The sequence below is a fragment of the Leuciscus leuciscus genome (genome assembly GCF_965113295.1).
Source record: "Leuciscus leuciscus genome assembly, chromosome: 2".
NCBI lineage: Eukaryota > Metazoa > Chordata > Actinopteri > Cypriniformes > Leuciscidae > Leuciscus > Leuciscus leuciscus.
The window spans coordinates 16,149,380-16,165,393 of NC_138726.1; the positions used below are offsets into that span (position 1 = coordinate 16,149,380).

At 42.4% G+C, this 16,014-nt stretch overlaps 1 protein-coding gene across 1 annotated transcript in view; it reads right to left on the reverse strand.

Moving 5' to 3' along the window:
• LOC309485241 (uncharacterized protein) overlaps positions 1-16,014 on the reverse strand; it is a gene marked incomplete at its 5' end in the record, with an annotated part of 151,510 nt that overhangs the window by 128,883 nt on the left and 6,613 nt on the right. The gene's annotated exons all lie outside the window — the stretch shown is intronic.

Here is a 16,014-nt window from a genome sequence, read left to right on the forward strand (position 1 = left end):
AGTCCTCGGGACCCACTGCTCTGCACATTTTGTATGTCTCCCTTATTTAACACACCTGAACCAGATCATCAGCTCATTAGGAGAGACTCCATGAACTGAACTGAGTGTGTCAGATAAGAGAGACCTACAAAATGTGCAGAGCAGTGGGTCACGAGGACTGGAATTGGGAACCACTGTAGCCTACTGATTATCAGTTTGTCGCATGTTTAGACCTTGTATGTGTGTTGCACAACACATGTTGCACTTGGCGATCACGGTGGGGATTGATATGGTAGTGGACCATGATGGTCATAGAAGTGAAGGAGCAGTACCCCCCAATTATGGTGGGGTAATTCGCACTCTGGGCGTAACCATAGCAAAAGTTAGGCCCTATGCGTTTTAAAATGAAAATGCACTAGTGTAAACGTAGGTATTCCACAGTCTGCTCGGGAACCGATGCTCTCGAGCCAAATATAGTTATCTCAGTGAGTATATGGCTCGACGGCAGGAAGGAATAAACCAAACAATTTTTAAACGTTTTTTTTCAATAATAAAAGGTAGTGTGTCGATTAAATTAAAAATCCACATATCACATATTTTAAAATATAACATAATTCATTGAAGCCTGTTTGTCATGTATAATACACCGACAAATCCTTATCTGGCACAACAAGTTCAAATTTCATTGGACAATGTGAAGTGGAGCAGTAATTTTCAGTTTTTCATAAATCTTTTGAAAATTAGATGGACAGACAAATTTACATTTATGAAGTGATCTGAATCTGCGTCGTTTAAACAATGGATGCTACTTGACTACAAAGCACTGCACAAAACCAGCACCAAAAGTCGCATTAAAGGGTAGCTCTTGCCAAAATTGAACCTAGGCTCTTTTTGTTAATCTATCCGAGTCAAACTTTTGTGTAAAAGCATAATTAGAATGGAAACGCCACTTTTAAGATTGACCATATTTTCGTTTTAGGTCAAAATGCCTTTTGAATGCCACTTCTGTGATAGCATCAAAATCGCTATTTTCAAGCTTAAAACTGTGCTCGAAGTATCACCAGGGATTCTACACATGAACTTGAGCATTGACTACATTGTTTGTGTACACAAAGTTTACTAAAAAGAACGGTTTTGTACGACTCACTTTATCAGTTAGTGTTTCCGATGGCTGGAATTTTGTCAGTCAAAAGTAGTCGATCTCCGAATGCAACGTAGCATGAGGAGAGTAAAGATGGAAAGCTCCTAAAGCTTGTTTCCATATAAATTCACGGATCATTTTTTATCTAAGTTGTCATGCTTTTCATTGAAATTACAATTTCATGACATTTCCTCATATGGAGTCAGTTCATTACATTGCATTGGAGATCGACTACTTTTGATCAAAACCATATGATTACCATTACCTGTAATAGGTAAAATTCACCATGTGATGGGTTTTCCCAGATCGCATCACATATTAGTACAAAATATTTCTAATTTAAAGGAGCCGTATGTAAGATTGTGGCCAAAACTGGTACTGCAATCACTTTCAAATTACTGTAGAGCGGTGTATCCCCTCCCCCTCCCCCTGACTCGAGGTTGCCAGATAGGCTGCAGGATCCATCCAGTTTGTAGCTGCAGCTGTGGTAACTAGAGCAGAGCTGGCAACCCAGATGCCGAAACACTACTGACTTCGTGATTGGTAGATAGCCGGAGGGTGGAGCTTCAGGCCAAAACACAAGATGACAACATCAACATCAGTTGAGGGCTGCAACTTCACTTTTTAAATGACAATATCCTGGCCGGACTACAGTTGTCAGTGATATAAGTATTTGAAATGAACATGATTTCTTAATGTTTAGTGACATATCAGGGCCATTTTATGATTAATTGAAATACATTTCTGACATACAGCTCCTTTAAATAAATTATGTTTTTTTTTTCTAACTCCGAATCCTGAAAAAAAGTATCAAAGGTTATAAGTATATTATAATAGAAAACCATTATTTCAAATTGTAGTAATATTTCACAATATTACAGTTTTTTCTGTATTTTAGATCAAATAAATGCAGCCGATGAGCATAAAGGGTAGCCTGACCAGCCAGATGCAAATCAAGATGTTGGGTCTGGGAACACACCATTGGCAGGGCTCAATCCGAGGGGCGGGACAAATGATTGTCTTTCAAATTCCCTCTGCACGCAATAGGATAGCGCTACAACCAACCAGAGCAATGAAGAAGGTGACATAGTCAGAGAGATTAAACTTTTCAGTATCTGGTTGGCAAAACTCCGAACACGTCTTCCTTTTTTAAGAATGACTTCAGTGCCGTTCTTTGTTCTTTTCTCAAAGAAAAGCTTAACTTCAAGTCTTCCAGTGTTGTCGCCAAAGCTGATTCGAAAGACCGCTGTTCGCCAGCAGCAGCAGCCATCTTCTTTGTAGTAGCAGGGAATTCACACAGAACCGTCGCAACTCTGCCGTCATTATGTTAAGCCCACCCACCGACTCTATACACGATGTGATTTGCCTGACTAGAGTTTGTTTTTTTCAGCTCGCAAGCCAACGGGAGAGTTGCTAGACGACCCTGGATGCATCTAGATTTCTAGGCAACATGAAGGGCTTCTTTCAAAAACATAAAAATAGTGTCCAAACTTTTGGCCGGTACATATATATATATATATATATATATATATATATGCCAACAGCCATAGCTGTAATAGCCAACAATACATTGTATGGGTCAAAATTATGGATTTTTTTTTTTTATGCCAAAAATCATTAGGATATTAAGTAAAGATCAAGTTCCATTAAGATATTTTGTAAATTCCCTACCGTAAATATATAAAACATTTATTTATGTGAGTGAAAGCAGCACAATTACGAACATAAATGGACAACTTTAAAGGCAATTTTCTCAATGTTTAGATTTTTTTGCATCCTCAGATTCCAGATTTTCAAATAGTTGTATCTCGGCCAAATATTGTCCTATTCTAACAACCATACATCAGTGAAAAGCTTATTTTTTTCAGCTTTTAGATGATGCATAATCCTAATCATGCTCAATTTCAACAAACTGACCCATGTGACTGGTTTTGTGGTCCAGGGTCACATATGGTGTCTATAGTATCTAGAATGGCTTTATGGTATTTAGTCTAACAACACATTTAGTATAAATACAAATGCACAAAACATTTAGCTTATTACAAACAATAGCTTATAACAAAAGTTTGTGTAATTTGCCCTATATTTAATTTAGTATTTAATACGTCTACATTAATAATAAAATACAATTATATATTAATATCCCCCATTTTTACCACTATACCATGATTACATTTTCAGATACAAAAGATTTCTATTTAAAATAAATGCTGTTTATTTGATCTTTCTATTCATCAAAGTATCACAGTTTCATGTGACAGAGAAGAACATTCTAAAAATGCTGCTTTCTGAAAAATTCAGCTTTGCATCACATGAGTAAATTTAATTCATGATATTTACAAGATATTCATTATGAGTGTTGCAAATTAATTCAAATGAAATATTAATAATCTATTATATAATAATAATAAATATGTATACATATTTGGATCAGTTAATAGAATTAACTTGACGTAACAAAATTAGTAAAATCAATTAATCTGTTCTTCAAGCAAACACTCAGTATTAATTGTCCAACTCTCAGAAATGTTATTTTCATGGCCACAGAAAAATAACTCTTTCTTACTGAGTACAATACTACTCAGGGACTGTGAGCACTGACCACAGAATCAACACTCATGTGAATGTGCACAAAAGTTTTATTATACTAAATAACGAACACACAACTAGTCTAAACAAACACAGACACTCATACATGGAGAGTAAAAGTGAATGAATGAAACAGAAACAGAAACGGGGGAAGGAAGCTATGGAAACATAAAGTCAGTTAACCACCTGAACAACCATCAGTTTCTTAATTTAAAGCACCTTAGCAAAGAGGAGTCTAAAGCTTATACTAAACCTCTGTTTAGTTAAATGTACGATACTTGCACAATGCTTTATCCGTCGAAGAGTATCCAGATATGCAGTTTTAGGAAAAAATCTTGATGGTTCAGTTACAGTTGCGGGCGAACTCTCCCAACATTCCTTTGGGTCATCAACATTCGTTTTAGGGGTTGTTCACAGACACCTTGGCACCTAGTTTTGTTGTTGGGTGAAGGTTCTTGTTGGATTATTCATTAAATATAACGAATAATTGTGTGTCTGATTAGTTCAGCTGCTACAAGAGAGCTGTTTTAAATTGTAATAATATTTCACATTATTGCACGGTTCTGTGGAATACTTGATTCAGATTGGTCAATCGCGCCATCCAGATGAAAAACAGATAACACAGGCTCATCTGGGTTACTGAAGTCAGCAGCGCTATACGCTTTCTAGGGAAAAAAAAATCTTTGTGGAAGTTTTGCATTTGGTGAGCTAATAAAATATTCAAAATTAAATGCCATCCAGTATAGTGGACTCGCTCACTCTTGTTTCACACAAACACAGCTGCTGCCATTTTGTGGCTATTGTTTTGTACACTGTTGGATTATAAAATACAAACAGGTATGATTTTAAAACAGTTTAATCTGAAAGCAATATCTCTTTTCTCCATCATTTATGTGGCGAAACCCTCTGTAATAACTGGTACGACTGTATACTGTATCCCTTAAACGTCCATCTAGTTTGAACTTGCCACGCTAGCAACCGCTCTCTCTGCGAAATATTTTTGCATTTAAAGACCTAATAATATATTTAAACTCAGATCAATATTTCGTGTCTAATTATTTATTTGTGGCAAATAGCCATGTAATAAGAGGGATAATATACATCCAGCCGGTTGTTCAGAATAAATTATTTATTCGTACATTATCCCGCTTATTACATGGCTACTTGCCACACAAGTAAATAATAACCGGCTGGATGTACATTATCCCTTACATATTAGAGTTTTTACTATATTTTTGATCCAATAAATGTCGCCATGGTGAAATTAAGAGACTTCTTTCAAAATCATTTAAAAAATGACCCAAAACAGTTCTCACAAAACAACAAAAATATGCAATACCAAAGTGTGTCATATTCATGCAAAGTGCTTTGAGTTGTTGTCATTTTCTTAAAGACAGAAGCAAAAACTATCAGTCTCTCAAAGTTGCAGGTGTTTTTCCCATCAACGCCACCACTAATCCGCTGGATTTTGAACACATTTCACATAAATAATCCTGGCTTTACAAATCCTCCTCCTATAACATCTTACAATCAAACACAGGTGCCCTCGACTGAACCAGAGGACAATCGCACATAATTCCTCTTTCAAGGGCGGATGTTAAGCTGATATTCCCTAGACTTCATCCATGATTATACAACAACATGATCACGTGTGGCGCTTAAAAGGGATTCTTGTGTAAACCCCCCTTTTTAAAACTCTTGTTAGCTGAGAAAAACCATGAGAGAGACACAACACAACCGAGATTAGAAGGGAAGAGATGAAAATGCATGTAAAAAAAAAAAATTATAACTGAGATGTTAAGGGGGTTATTTACCTTTATGTTATATACTAAAGAGGCCATATCATGCCCTTTTTCAAAGTCTTGATTGTGTTTTTGCACTCTACTAGAATAAGTTTTCATTCTTGAATGTTTTCTTGAATGAAAACATATTATTTCCCCCATATTTTACATTGCTGCAGCATCTCTCTTCCCAGTCTGTCAGTAACACTCTGAGGTGATTCCTAAAATCATCGTTAGCCAACTATAGTCACAATTATGTTCTGTTGTTATCACGCAGAACATATTTGAACGATTTGGCTTTTCCCGAAAACATAGTTATCTTACGAGAGGTTCTCTCGTACTTGCGTAAGTATCTTACGCTAGGGGAAAACCTATTTTCCTCGAGATATTGAAGCCAAAAATTATCCTTAATTTTGCAATAATGTAAAACGCATTGCAGCAGCATGCAGACATGGGCGAGACAGCTCGCGCGCCCATTGGCTGCTCTGCGGCAACTGCACCAGCCTATCGATAGAGGCCCCTCATGACGTCAGAACCAATGAGGGTGCTTCGTGCCCATTACGTCATGTCCCGCCGAAAGCGGGTGGGGCTAGGGCTATAAATACGTCCCAGAGAGGCTGGTTTGGTCAGTTTTTTATCTCTTCAGCGAGCCTACGCATCGCTGGATCCTGAGAGGAAGCCGCGCCGTCTGATTCAAGCACTCAGCGGGATTAGTTCTGCATCTGAAGCTGCCGGTCGATAACTCGCCGCCTTCAGTCGCCGTTCCTGCTCACGCTTTCCGGCGTACATATCCTTTTCTCTGCTACTGTGTTTTGTGTAAGTGTGTGTTCGCCGCCGCGACACACACTCTCATTGCACTAAAAGAGCCGGGCGTCTTTTTCAAGACGTCCCTTTCCTGAGGACGCGCAGTTCTCGCTCTCGCGCTCGCTGACGGCGACTGCCCTCACTGCGAGCTAGTTACTGCCTATGGTGACTCTGCGGACTCACCTGGCATCCTTCTCCGAGACTGCTCCTCCGCCCTCCCCCAACCCGCAAAGCTCGCTGGTGCGCCCGCTTGCCTTGCCTGCTTGGAGGATGATACCTGCTCTCCCTCTGTTCAAGCCGCGCAAACCGCGCCGTTCACAGGGGATGTCTGGAGCGGACGGTCACGGGGCTAGCTTTCTCTCTCCCTCTGTTCGAGCCGCGCAAACTGCGCCGTTCACAGGGGAGGCTGGAAGCGGACGGTCGGGGTTAGTTTTTCTTTACGTACAAGAAAGCTACCCTGCCCCTGCGCCCCATTCACGCGTCACTCACCGGCGAATGTTTATAAATATAAATATTGGGAAATATAAATATTGCAGCGCCTGCAAGCAAACGCCGAAAAGAACATGTTGACGCTCTTATATGCTCGTGCATCTGAAAGCCTTTGTGTTACCCCCTGTGGCTCAGTGGCGGAATCTTTGGTTTTTCGCACGAGAGACCGGTGTTCGAATCCCGTTCTAACGGCAGATAAATTATGCCTCCAATGCTTCGCTCTGTCAGTTCCCTGAAAGGCGACTGCAGATGTGCATTTTGCAGCCAACGAGCGCGTTGTACAACCCGCTCGCCTGCACCCAAACACCGTTTCTATGGTTCCCGTGCGTCACGGGCGAAAGGAGAAAATAGTGTTTATGTCCCGCTGCGGCCGGGCCGAATTCTATTTCTCACACATTTCTCATTCCCCTCTGAAGTTCAGGCGACTGGAAATGTCAATACTGCAGTGAGCGAGCCTGTTGTAATGCACGCACGCCTGCAAACAAACACCAGCATGTTGACGCTCTCTGATAATACTCGCGTAAATGCCAATGTGTCTTCTCCTGTGGCCCAGTGGCAGATTCTTAGGCTTTCGAGCGAGAGACCCGTGTTCGATCCCGGGTCTACCGGCAGATAAAATTATGCCGTCAATGCTCGCTCTGTCAGTTCCCTGAAAAGGCGACTGCAGATGTGTATTTTTGCAGCCAACGAGCGCGTTGTACAACCCGCTCGCCTGCACCCAAGCACCGTTTCTATGGTTTCCGTGCGTCACTGGCGAAAGGAGAAAAGAGAGTGTTCCTAGTCCAGCTGCGGCTGGACCTACCTCCATTCTCACACATTTCTCTGGAAATGTCAATATTGCAGTGGACGAGCCTATTGTAATACACGCAAGCCTGCAAACAAACGCCAGCATGTTGACGCTCTCTGTTTCTATGGCAACTTCTCGCTCGTTCAGTTCCAGTAAATGCGACTGTTCCAGTGTATTCTGCAGTAAACAAGTCGGCGACACAGCCCGCTTGCCTGCACACAAACGCCGCTTTTACGGCTACCCAGAGAAATCCCATAAGAGTGTATTTTCTGGTGTTCCGGCCACGGCCGATGGTGTTATGAGTGTAGACAAAATGCCCACTGCCCAGTGCTCATTCCTACACAGAAACACAGCCCGTCACACAGGGCTCGCGCACATGAAATCGACCCAGATCGATTGCGCATTAAATGTGGTAAATGTGCCCACTGCCCAGTGCCCACAAACACTACGTTCTGCATGTCTCAAGGTTTCTGTAAAACGAAACCAACATGCATTCGCTCTGCTCAGGCATGACAGGTCTTACGGGACTCGCCCAGCCCTCCCCCTCTCGGTTGACCACCGCAGAGGTGTCGAGCGCGGGCAATCTGCCCGCTGTTATCAGCGCGCCCCCTGCCTCAAATGTCATAAGCGCGATGCTTATGTTGCAGCACACTGAAGCCCCTCTGTCGCTGAGCGACCAGAGCGCGCTTCGCATTCAACCCCTAGCCATTCGTGCAAACGCATGGCCAAGGCTACCCGGGGTTTCGAAATGGGTGCTAGACATTATAGAAAGAGGCTATTCGCTACAGTTCGGTCGACGCCCGCAACGCAAAGCGGCGCAAATCGATACTACGGTGAAAAAGGAAGTAGCACACCTACTTCGAGCCGAAATAATAATAATAAATAATAATTCGTTACATTTATATAGCGCCTTTTCTGAGACCTCAAAGCGCTTTACATAGATGGGGTAATCTCCTCAACCACCACCAATGTGCAGCATCCACTTGGATGATGCGACGGCAGCCATATTGCGCCAGAACGCCCACCACACACCAGCTTACTGGTGGAGAGGAGACAGTGATGAAGCCAATCAGTATATGGGGATGATTAGGAGGCCATGATGGACAGAGGCCAAGGGGCAAATTTGGCCAGGATGCCGGGGTTACACCCCTACTCTTTTTCGAAGGACATCCTGGGATTTTTAATGACCACAGAGAGAAATAGCGAAGTTACTGAGCAAAGGAGCTATAGAACCCTTATCACAAGCTCAGAGCGAAGGGGGCATGTACAGCAGGTATTTTCTGGTACCCAAAAAAAAGACGGGGGTCTCAGACCCATTCTAGATCTAAGACGACTAAACAAAGCACTTCTGAAACGACGGTTCAGAATGCTCACGACCAAGAAAATCCTTTCGCAAATTTGCCAAGGGGACTGGTTAATGTCGATAGATCTGAAAGACGCTTATTTTCAAATACAAATAGCATCATGTCACAGGCGATTTTTGAGATTCGCCTTCGAGGGTCAGGCATATCAGTACACAGTCCTGCCATTTGGCCTATCCCTGGCACCTCGCGCATTCACAATGTGCATGGATGCAGCGCTCGCACCCCTCAGGCTCCGAGGCATACGAGTGCTGAATTATTTGGACGATTGGCTGGTTCTAGCTCGATCACAGTCGGAGCTCATAGAACACAGGACCATATTACTCGATCACCTCGAGAATTTAGGTCTCACAGTCAATTGGGCGAAGACTTCGCTGTCTCCCAGTCAGAAAATATATTTTCTGGGCACAGATCTGGACTCGCTGTCAATGACAGCACAGCTGTCGCCGCAGCGCAGACTAAGTATTCAGCGCATGACAGAGATTTTTCGCCACGGCGCTTTAGTCCCACTCAAAAGTTTCAAAGGATGCTGGGTCTCATGGCTTCAGCATCCTCAATGCTTCAGCTGGGTCTGCTTCGCATGCGCCCGCTGCAGTATTGGTTGAAAGCGCGCGCGCCGCGCAGAGCTTGGACCTCCGGTCTCGCGCGCCTCAAGGTCGATCAGAAATGCGTCGCAGCTCTGAAACCTTGGACAGTGACCGACTGATACCGGTCAGGAGTAAGCCTGGGGACTTCCTCGAGTGTGAAGGTGGTGTCTACGGACGCCTCAACCTCGGGATGGGGAGCGCTGCTCGAGGGCAGACCGTTATTCGGCCAGTGGTCGGAACGGTAGAAGCTTCTGCATATAAACTGCCTGTAAATGATGGCAGTCGACAACGCGCTGAAGCGCTTTTTGTCCCCAGATAAAAAGACACCACGTCTTGGTCCGTTCGGACAACATGTCAGTGGTGGCTTATATAAATCACCAAGGAGGTATCAGATCCAGAATCCTTCACAGGCTGATGGAACGCCTCCTGGTCTGGGCTCAGCACAATCTGCGCTCGCTCAGGGCAGCGCATGTGCCCGGCCATCTGAATGTGGGACCAGACAGACTGTCCAGAAACTATCTTCCGGCAGGAGAATGGTCTTTACACCCACAGACAGTCAAACTGCTATGGAAGACATTTGGCAGAGCGAAAATAGACCTATTTGCGTCTCAAGAGAACGCTCATTGTCAGGAATTTTTCTCCAAGAGCAGGGATGCGCTGGCTCACGTCTGGCCCCGCTGCCCGCTCTATGCGTTTCCCCCTGTCACGCTCCTACCCCAGGTGTTAGAGCGAATCAGGGAGAGCAGATGCCCGGTGCTACTCGTCGCCCCATTTTTGGACAAACCAAGTCTGGTTTCCAGTCCTGATGCAGCTGACGAGTACCGCCCCGTGGCCGATACCGGTGAGGAGGGATCTCCTCTCGCAGGCAAACGGCTCGATCTGGCATCCTTACCCGGAGCTTTGGTCCCTACATGTGTGGGCCATCAACGGGTACCCGTTAACCTCCCAGCGGGAGTGTTAAACACGATCACACAGGCTAGAGCTCCATCTACGAGGCGGCTCTATTCCTCAAAATGGTCTGTGTTCACTAGCTGGTGTACAGCGAGTGGCACTTCACCCTCACGCTGTGGGGTGCCGGAGGTTCTCTCCTTTTTACAAGAGCTTCTGGATAAGGGCAGAACCCCATCCACGCTCAAAGTTTATGTGGCGGCCATAGCAGCGTTCGCTGAACCACCGCTTGGCCAGTCATTAGGAAGGAACGATCTGGTCATTCGCTTCCTTAGAGGAGCTAAGAGGTTGAACCCTCCCAGACCTCCCTCAGTTCCCGTTTGGGACCTTTCCACGGTTCTGGAAGCCATGAAAGGTGCCCCATTCGAGCCAATACAGTCAATAGACCTGAAACTCTTGTCTTTCAAAACAGTGTTTCTTCTGGCTCTCGCTTCAGAGAAGCGCATAGGGGATTTGCAAGCGCTCTCAGTGAGCGCGACGTGTATGGAGTTTGGGCCTAATGACTCGAGAGTCATACTCAAACCAAAGCACGGATATGTTCCTAAATCCCTCAATACACCGTTTAGGGCACAGGTTATCTCCCTGTAGGCCCTGCCGGTATCTGAAGAGGAAGGGGACGCAGGCTCCTTTGCCCGGTCAGGGCGTTAAGAGCCTATGTGTCTCGCTCATCTGTTTTCAGACAGACGGAGCAGCTCTTTGTTTTGTTCAGCGGACGTTCTAAGGGACTAGCTGCATCAAAACAGATTCTATCCAGATGGATAGTTGATGCTATAGCGCTAGCTTACACATCCTAGCGCCTGCAATGCCTGATAGGTGTCAAAGCGCACTCCACAAGAGGCATGGCCTCGTCGTGGGCTTGGTCCAGTGGGATTGCCTTGCAAGATATCTGTATGGCGGCAGGCTGGGCCTCCCCGTCTACATTTATAAGGTTTTTATAACCTCGAGGTTCCCGCTTTACAAGCTAGGTTGCTCTTGTTGTAGTTTAATTATTTTCAGGGAATGACTTCGGAGATCTTTGATACCAGAAAGATTTAGACTTTATTTCACAAGCAAAGTCTGAACGCCCTTCTGCAGAAAGACGCTCCCAAGCAATGATCAGCTCTAACGTATATACCTTCTCCTTCCTCCAAAGATGGTAATACATGATGGTAATACATTCTATAGGTATTTTGAGAAATAGTTTTGTACCATGTGACATTACTGAAATAGAATTCTCTGCTGTAACCACACAGCTCTCAGGTTCCAAAGTTACCCAAAGTCATACACAGACAGAAAGGAAATAATAGTGTACAACGTGTAGTTAAATTACTTATTTTCTAAATAATAAAATCTTCAACACTCTCGGTTTAATTTTTCAGTATTGCCCGCCCGATGCTATCGGCTCAGGATGCTGAAACTGCTAGAGCGTCGATCACTGATCGTCTGTATACATCTGTGGGCAGTGCGTAAGTCCCCCATATTTATCAGTCCAGGCCGAGTTCGCCCTGGCTGTGTGGAACACTTGATATAATATGCTCTTATCAGAGCTCTATATTACAGGAATGATGCTATTCTAGCCCCTCTTCCCGGATTCTCTGTGAGTCCCTTGTGATTAGGCACTGTATGAGCCCCGGGCACCTGCCCTTGGGACTTTAGTGTTATGTCTCAAGCACGCACGGCGTTTTACACTGTGTTCCCCTAGCGTAAGATACTTACGCAAGTACGAGAGAACCTCTCGTAAGAGAACGTACTCGGTTACTAACGTAACCTCGGTTCTCTCTAGAAGAGGGAACGAGTACTTGCGTATCTTGCCGTGCATGCGTCACGTTCTGATTCGCTTCAGCGATGAAAAAAATGACCAAACCAGCCTCTCTGGGCCGTATTTATAGCCCTAGCCCCACCCGCTTTCGGCGGGACATGACATAATGGGCGCGAAGCACCCTCATTGGTTCTGACGTCATGAGGGGCCTCTATCGATAGGCTGGTGCAGTTGCCGCAGAGCAGCCAATGGGCGCGCGAGCTGTCTCGCCCATGTCTGCATGCTGCTGCAATGCGTTTTACATTATTGCAAAATGAAGGATAATTTTTGGCTTCAATATCTTGAGGAAAAGAGGTTTTCCCCTAGCGTAAGATACTTACGCAAGTACTCGTTCCCTCTTCTAGAGAGAACCGAGGTTACGTTAGTAACCGAGTACGTTCTAACAGACATTCGCTTGCAGTGTTGGAACTACAGCTCTCAAGCTGTGGTTAGAAGCATAGTTTCTCGTTAAAATTACATGTGGTCTTAAATAGATTGTGCTCTTGGGAACAATAAGCAAGTCAACATTCATTACAATCTATATATTTCATTCCATTTAAATATTATGCATTTATACATTGAATGAACCTCATGTATATGGGACTAAAGTGTATGCCAAATACAGCATGGTAACGTGAATAAAAAATGAATGTCTATCTGTTGTTTGTGTAAATTGTAAAATAATAATAATAATAAAAAAAAATCCTTTTTTATTTTGTATTCTTTTCAGCCAGGTGTTGGCATTTGTCACAAATATTTCTATTTGACGGGTGCCTTCAGATTCTGGTGTTGTTTTGGTGACTCCTTTTCACTTCTTAACCTCTATTTCTTTTTGCTATTGAAAAGACTTGACACATCCTAAAACACAGAGCAATATGTCAATGCAATCAGTTTGATTACTGATGTGATTGCTGAAGCCAAGTGATTCTACACCCGAGCTGGCAAGATGGCTGGTTCACATGTGCCAGTACTCTGCTAACACAGGGCCAGGCCCCAGTGCATATTGGAATTATAATATCATATGAGCGTATGTGTATAGCAATTAAAGAGACCACTCACCATTTCTCCAGTGTAACAATTCCATGCTGAGTCCAGAACACAACTGTACAGCACAAACAGTTTGCTAACAATTCCTGCAGTATTCACATTTTTCCAGTGTTGAGAACTGGAAAACAATGTTTTTGCGCATTACTGTCTTTTCTCGTGGCAAAGTAATTTGATTAAATGAAATACATTTTCTTATATGTATTTTCTCGTTATTTCATCTGACACCATAAATGAAAATATTTTTTATGATATCTGTGCATCATTAAATGTGAGCGAATGTTTGACTTTTCCTTTTTACTCTTTACTGAAAATAATGTCAGAGCCGATTAGAATAAAATCAAATGTTTACAATTTATTATGTCAGGTAAATGCATCATGCCAATTCCATAATCAGTTCAAAGATAATAGATACAAAACATCAAATGCTCTGGAATAAAGAGAGAAGATGCAATACCTTGACATTATAAAATACATGATGCGAAGTGTTTTGCTTCACATCACGGGCTGATCAGGGTTACAGAATCGCACTGATCCTCTTGTTGCATTTCATTATATAGACAGAAACTTCTTTCACATGGACACATCTGCTAACAATGGGAATTTACATTCAGAGTTTACACCTTTTGGGAGCAGGAGGCCATTTGTCTGGAAGACCCACCCTCCTTTGTGTGCCAGTAATCTCTTAACTCTTAACCCTCTGGGGCCTAAGGTGTTTTTGGGGTCCTTGAGATGTTCTGACATGCCCTTACATTTGTGCTTTTTCCATTTGGTTATAAACATATTAATGGCAAAGGTGTAATTACACTCTATTTAGCACAAACAGGGCTACCATAATATGTGAGCAACATGTATGTACATGTTTGTATTTTTGAGAAAATAATGTTTATGCATGGTTATTGAAAAAACTAAAAAGTCTGTCCATAAGACTTCTGAATAATGCATTTTGTCGCCTAGAGTTTTTTCTTCAAAATGATGTGAAAATCATCCTGCCTAATCATTCACATAAAACAATACATTGATTTAAATTTTGTAAGACACTTTTTGTTTGGAAAGGCAATATGCGAGTGGGCGTGATCCACACCTGAGGAGACAATGCCCCCGCATAATGAGGCTGCATACTTAATGAGACTTTCATTCAGGTGTGTGACTGAGCCACAAGAAAGAATGCAAGGACAATATATATATATATATATATATATATATATATATATATATATATATATATATATATTAGGGGTGGCACGGTTCACAAAACCCACGGTTCGGTTCGTATCACGGTTTTAGGGTCACGGTTTTCGGTTCTGTACGGTTCTTGTTGTTGTTTTTTCTTTTAATCTTTAACACTCCAAAAATTTACTTCAGCATATGATATATAGCTGAATTATCTAATTATTAATTAATTTATTTCATAAATGGGGTGTGTTTGCAAAACGCAGCTTCTCATTTCCCGTGGGCTGTGTCGGACAGTTATTTGTCACCACTTTTTGCCAGGGTTGATATTATGTCCCAGCACGGATGTACCAATACAAATAAATAAAACATTTCCAGTTAACTAGCAAAGTATTCGTTTCGTTCGTTTGTTAAATAAGAAGCAATCTAGCGCTGAAATGTGTTTTTTTTAATCAAGTGATCAAAGTGCTCGTTGCCGTTGCGATCAGTGGCGCTGATACAGTGTTCTCGTGGCTCGCGCACACACCGCAGCGGCCGCACATTCTTCACTCAGACGCGCGCTTCAGTCCGTTGAGGAGACTCTAGGCTACTCTATTCGTTCCGATGAAATCACAAAACAAAATTCATACAAATCTGTCCCTGCTTGATATACAACCGCTGATAAACATAATCGGTTTTGATGAAAAAGAAAAATATATACGAGTGCAGATTAGAACTCAGAACCTTTGACACGCTTGGCAAGTTCTGCCACTGGACCATTAAAGTACATACCGGTACGTGGAACAGTCGATCTATGTAGCCTATTTATTCACGTGGAAAAAAACAACATATAGCCTAGTGGTGTTGATCTCATTAAATGTCTAAGTAAACCCAGTGTATTATTTAAATCGATTGCTGGACATTGTAATGTTATTCTACATTTGTCTGATTTATGATTTAGCATTGTATTAGCAGTAGCACGGGCACAAGGCTACATTGCGCATGCGTCGAACCGTGCGAACCGCGCGACGCACACACGCACCGAACCGAGACAAGCGAACCGAACGGTTCGGATGTTTTTTCATGTACCGTGCCACCCCTAATATATATATATATATATATATATATAATTGGTTCACAGTTGTTGTTGTTTTTTCCACAAATTGTGCTTGCAAATTGTATAATATCCAAGGTAAACATTTCTAGTAATTGTGCAGTTAATTGTTCTCATACTGTATTTTCAGATTTGGAATATATTCTCTACCCAAATGTGTCACTAATAAAACACAATAAAATTATTTAAAGAGAAGGCTTATATTGACCTTTTAAGATTTTGTTTACATCTATCCTTGTATATATATATATATATAGCCTATATATTTTTTTATTTTTTTTTGTGCTATTTTATTAAAAAGGTTGTACAATTACAACAACAATTGAAATTGTAACAATATTTCCAGTGTATTCTTTCTTTGTAAAAACTAAAGAAAAATTATCATATGTAATTCAATTCATATGAGCAGAAATTGGCAACATTATAAGCTTATTTGATGTGGCAGTATTTTACAGTAAAAA